This window comes from Anomalospiza imberbis, chromosome 6 (assembly GCF_031753505.1).
Source record: "Anomalospiza imberbis isolate Cuckoo-Finch-1a 21T00152 chromosome 6, ASM3175350v1, whole genome shotgun sequence".
NCBI classification, from domain to species: domain Eukaryota; kingdom Metazoa; phylum Chordata; class Aves; order Passeriformes; family Viduidae; genus Anomalospiza; species Anomalospiza imberbis.
In genome coordinates this window covers 47,229,699-47,235,698 of record NC_089686.1, presented here as the reverse complement: position 1 = coordinate 47,235,698, position 6,000 = coordinate 47,229,699, and positions in this window count along the sequence as shown.

The window sequence follows — 6,000 nt, the reverse complement described above, 5'->3', positions numbered from 1 at the left end:
GGGTGGCTGTGGGTGGCAGAAAGCGGCCAAGAAGCATCAGCCCGGAGTGGGTTTGCACCCCAACTGCACTGCTGCATGTGGGGGGATCAGTGAGGCACCCCCTGAGATATCACCCTCCCCAAGACAGTTCTGGCTTAGAGCAGGCAGGATCTGCTGCCCTACATGAGTGGGGTCTCCATGGATTGGCATGGGAGCTGTTGAAACACCCCAGTGACTCAGACAAATATGAGATGATGCTCTTGTAAGTTAACTAGTGAGCGAGGGTAGGACTCAGCCTGCCCAAATGAGCCCGAAGCCCCTGGGCTGACTCACTGGAAACAGTGAGGTTCCCCCAGAAAGGGATACCAAAGCAGCTCATCGGAATCAGCAGTTGCAGGCACTCATCGTCTCCAGTGACAGGAGCCCCGAGTGGGACCCAGCAGGTCTGGCCTGAAATAATTCCCCACCTCGGTCACTGGGATTTCTTGGAGGGAGAGCAACTTTCCTCTAAAAGGAAAGGGGATGCCTGCTATCCATTGCAGGATTTTTCTCTCTCCTTGTATCACATGTAGAGACAAAGGAATTCATTCTATCTCTGGAAAACATATTTTCATTTTTTTTCTGCTTTGGATTAGGTTCATGGAGAAGAGATTGTTCCAGTCTGGCACCTCTTGTGGTTACTGTGCTTGTTTTGACTAAAAAACATCCGTGTGATCTCTACATATTTGAAATGGTTGCCTTTAATGAAAAAAAAAAAAATCTAAACAAAAATCTCTGCAACTTACTTTCAGGCAAAACAAAAATTTCTTTGGCATGAAGATCTACCTGGTGGACTGAGATGGCTCAGCAAGAGACCCACCTGGAGAAATGAAAGGAGGAGAGATGGGCAGATTTGGAATAGGGACATGATTTCCATCATTGTCATTACACTTGCTGATCATTAGATATGTCCAGATATTTGCATAGTGACAAGGGCTCACTACAGATACCTCTCATAATTGGGGATGTCCTAAACTGGGACCAGCTGAAATCAAAAGCATAATTTCCAATAAGTTTTGTGTTGCCTCATTGAACATTTGCTGATGGAGGTGTTTTAATTACGCTCTGCTACCACTGCCTCATCAGCACGCCCTTGCAATGGGCTCAGATAAAGGCAGAGGGGCTGTCACAGGGCTAGGGAGGCCCTTGCACACCAGCAGTGTCACAGGCAGGCGGGCAGTCACCTCCAGCTCGTACAGGTCGAGGCACTGAGGGTGTGCATCCCATGAGCTCCGCCGGGACACACGCACCGAGGTTAGGATCCCAGCACCACGGGAGGTGGCTGACGGAGCCTGTGTCCACACATGGATTATGCAGGGAAGCGTTCGTGGGGGGTCTCCCTTGGCTGTGGTGATATCTTTCACTGCAGTTTTCTTTAAACTGTGGGGAAGTTGGATTAGGTGAGGAATTCCACAATTTCTTAGCTTTTCAAATAACATGTCTGTGATATCACCCAGTCTGACTTGAGCTCCCACCTGCCTTGGGAATTCAGTTAACCCTTTGCATGCCGGCTTCACAGAGGGCCTCTCTGGAGCCCATTATCTCTGGTTGATGAAGAGACGGGGACTCAAGTGACACCACCGGAGTGGTGCTGGAAATAGGGGGTAGCATCTGAATCACCTGCCATTTGGCTCAACCTACTCAGACAAGCAGTCGCTTCCCCCTCAGCCCAAAAATACATTTGGACACACACACACACACGCCTGCACGTGCTACGCAAGCATACCACCTGCTGTTTTGAAAAGCTTACGTGCATGGGATTTGGGGGAGAGTTACCTTCCAAGCAATTAGTAATTAGCTTAGGAGTCTCAAGAGCCCTACCCTGTGTGAGGTCTCCTGCTCCAGCAGTGCTGGGATCTCAGGAAAATCCTTGCTTCTCTCACCAGAGCCTTTCTGAAACACAGCTGGCACCATAAAAAGCCCTCCTCCCCATTACAGAGGACTGTGTTATACCTTCTTGCCCTGTGGCACTAATCAGAGATGCCAACCCCTGCTATACACCTGTCCTTGAAGGTGAAATAACTATGAGCTGGTGACATCCCCAGGCCCACCCTGGCTGGGACCTAGCTCAGGGCACAATACCCAGCTTGGCTCTGCCAGCATCGCACCACACTATAGCCACGCTCAGTGAATTTTTCAGCAGCAGAATATAAACATTTCTAGTGAAGTGCACTTAGTGTGAGCTGCTTTGCCAAGAGCTGTTGCCTCCCCTCCTTCACTATGATTATGAGAGAGAGTTCTGTTTAAGCGAGAAAACAAATTGTCCACACCTCCTCCCTCCCCACTGGGCATCCATCACCCAGGGCAAGGGCAGTGTGGTCTGGAGGGGACGCTGGCAGCATGGGTGGGCACAAGGTGTCCCTGTGTTGCCTGCATTGGGAATGGGGATGAGGTGAGGGTCTAAGTTATTGCAAACTCCCCTACAGCCCCTGCCAGCTGTAGATGCTGGAAGTCCCAGCCTCAAAGGCAAGGAGGCCACAGGGGACAAACTTAGCCCTGTCATGAACTGGTGCATGGGGATGAAAACCAGAGGGAAATTGAGTGGCTTGCCCAAGGTGATGTGTGGATGCAGTGGCAGCGGAAAGCTCTGTATGAGTCCCATGCTGCCCCTTCTCCCCATGCCCACAGCCACCTGCCCATGGGACCCCAGCCCCACATCCTACTTTGGGGTCTTCACTGCTCAGCTCAGACAGGAAAGCATCAGTTGTTAGGTCTGGCAGCACATTTTTCCTGCCTGAAAAGCCCCAGCCTGAAGAAGTGATCCCTGATAAGGTGTGAAGGCCGGGGCTGGAGGAGATGCTGCCACCCAACCCTCTGACTGAAGACAATGAGAACAGCAAACAAAGACCAGCACTGAAGCACAGCAGCAATGCAAAAAGAAAGGAAAAAAAAAAAAAAGAGAAAAAGAAAAAAAAAAAAAAAGGGAAGAAACGCCTGAAAGATACATAGCTGGGATTCCAGAACCCCTCAGAGGTATTTGGGCTTAGCCAACAGGCTCGGGCTTTTTTTTTTCAAAGCCATTAATTACACAACAGAGACATATCTGCACCACTCCACCTCTCTGTGGCAAATAAAGGCCCCACATATATTGTCTAAAATGCGTCACCCCCCATGCTCCATGCCATCAGCTCCCTTGGGCACTTGGAAAAATAACCCATTCCATGGTGGCATTTGCAGCTGGCTCTTGTGTCTGATTTTCTGCAGAGTATTGAAAGGGTGCTCAAACCATGCACCCCGCAAGGGTGCATCTGGAATGCATGAGCTGCATCCATAGGGACAGAGGGTTGGAAATCCCACCCTGATCACCTGGGCAGCTTTTCTGAGCTGGTTGAAAAACGAGGCCAAGGGAAAGGTCTTCAAGAAGCTGCACCAAGGCAACACTGGTGCACACAAGGACTGCAATCACCTCTGGCATGGCCCTTCACTGGCATTGCCAGCAGCCACCCAGAGATGGCTGTTCTGTTGGAGCTGCTGGAGAGGATCTCAGTAACAGCTGCTGTGCCTCATTTTCTGGGAAAGACCTTACTAAAAGCTCACTTGTTTTCTCTCAAGATTCCAGCAATATGCAGCCAGACTGACCAGTTCATACTGATACTCCTGTGAGCAAGATAAACCATTTTTAAGGGTGATCCCTGAGTTTTACAAGTGCAAACAGAGCAAAGTGGTGTGTATGAGGGTGCCTTGCTGGAAGATGAGACACCCACACCCTGAGAGGACATGGTGTGCTCCTGCTCAGAGGCAGGTGGCATCCCTGCACCTTCTCACTGCTCAGCTCCTCCCTGGGAAACACAGGGATGCCTCCCGCTACAGCTGCCTTCCCAGAACATTCTCATCAGGCCATCTCTGCAGGGACACAGTGATGGGTCACAGTCTTCACCCCAAAGAACTCCTGGTCCAAAGAGTTTCCTGCTGTCTCCTGTAACATGTTTCACTTGCAGGATGTTTTGACTCTGAGCTTGCTCTGTAGACAGACCCATATTTGTACAATGCTGTAAAGAGCCAGCTTCATCCCCTGGTGCTTGGAAGAACTAATTGTACCTGCTGGAGCTTTTATTGGTCATTAAACAATCTTGGATCACTTCTTCCCCATGACATTCCAATGGGTATTTTGATGGCAATACTTAAAAAAAAGGAAAACAGGAAATGGTGATGTGCTTAGCTGTTAATATAGGCACAGACACATCTTACTTCTCTGCTACTCTGTTTGTTGCACATTTTTGACACAAATAATCAGACAAAACTTGGAGCCTTCTGGGTTTCCTCTGCAATGAAAAGAAGCTGAGGTGAGGGCAGGCATTTCTCCTTTTTTACCCGATTCTACCCTTCTTGGAAATTCCTTTTGGGAAGCTGTTAGCTGAGCTGGAGTCCTCCTTGGCAACCAAGGATAACCAAGAGATGTTTGCTGTCCCACAGATGATGGGGAGAAGGGAGACACTTTTCTCCCTTTCTGGGATCATCTGACCCTGGCACCCCTTATCCTCCTCCTTTTGGGCCATGCTGCAGACAGCATTCCAACAAACAAACCTGCCGAGCTTCACTCGCTGAATCCTTTGTGCTTTTTCAATTCCTCCCTCACAATTGGCCACAGGGACACCTCTCTACCCCACATTCTCCTTCCCACAGCCTCTTGTGAGCCATGTGAGGCTGCTCACACTGGAGCTTTTCTCTAGTCACTGGGGACATTGAATTTTAAAAGACATTACAGGAATATCAAGTCTGTCCAGCCCATAAAAAATGCATAGTTTGTCCTCCATATAAACAGGGGTGAAAACACTACCCTGTTTTCACTGACAGTGCCTTTTACCACTGTCACAAATTCCTCTGGCACGGTGCAATAACTTACAGTGGAATAACTTCATTTTTGCTTTGCTCAGCAACCTTCATGTCCTTAGGAAGCAAATGCCAACACCCCTCCTGAACACCTCAGTCCAGTAAGTGCTCCAAGGCATCGGTAGGTCTGGGCAGGAGTTGATATAAGAGTCCCTCTTTCTCTCTGAACATGCCAAAAAGGGTGCCCTGCTGATGCCTAAGGGCAACTGGCTTTTTTACTGCCCATAAAACAATCCTGCAGCAGACACTCTCTGGGCTGGGAGTATGGCCTCAAAATGTTCTTGCTACCCAGAGGTGCTAGGAGTCCTAAAACAGACCTGCTCAGCTTCTGCTTTTGTTTGTTCCTTGTTGACCAGAGGCCCCAGGTGAATTATTTCTCTCACTCTTAGTTCTTTGACTTCAATTTTTTTGCAGGGACCTTCCATATATCACATCCCTCTTTGCCAGTGAATCTTTCCTGTTCCAACAGTTCAGTGTGCCCTGGGATCAATATATCTCAGCATGCAAGGACACGGTGTTATTGTCAGGTTCCTGGGTTGTACAAAGCAAAAGGTATCACTTTCTTAAAGCCCCTGAAAGATGCCATGGGCCAAGTACGGTTACTTCTCAGCCATTAAACAGCTGCATATAGGACTCTGGCTAATCCCTCTCCACTCTCACTATGGATGACTTCTAGTGAAGAAGTGACCTACAGCCCACCCTCACCTTCCTTTTGGCTCATCTTGGACATCTCAACCCAGATCTGTGGGGCATGTCAGTAAAGCAGTCTGGTTTCTCCTGGCTGTCCTCACTCTTGGCATAGGAGAATTTAGGAGGCCATATGAGAACACAAACAGGGGTACCTCTGTAGTGCTGGAGGTACAGCACCTGAACCACATACCGCAAATCCCCACTCTGCCCACCTTGTCATTTGGGCTGTAATTGTGAAATAAACCAAACTAGCATCACAGAGCGTCTTGGTTGGGCTGCGATTAGGTGACCTCTTCCCTCTTTGGATTCTAGGTGGGAGATGAAGGGAAAAGTCATGTAAATGCTTCCTTCCCTGAAGGCATCTGCTTGGCTCACCTCCCTAGCAGCATCTCTAACATCCATCCTGGCCCTGGACCACTGCATTTCTGCAGTTATTTACATTCCTCTGCCTTTGCTGAAGCA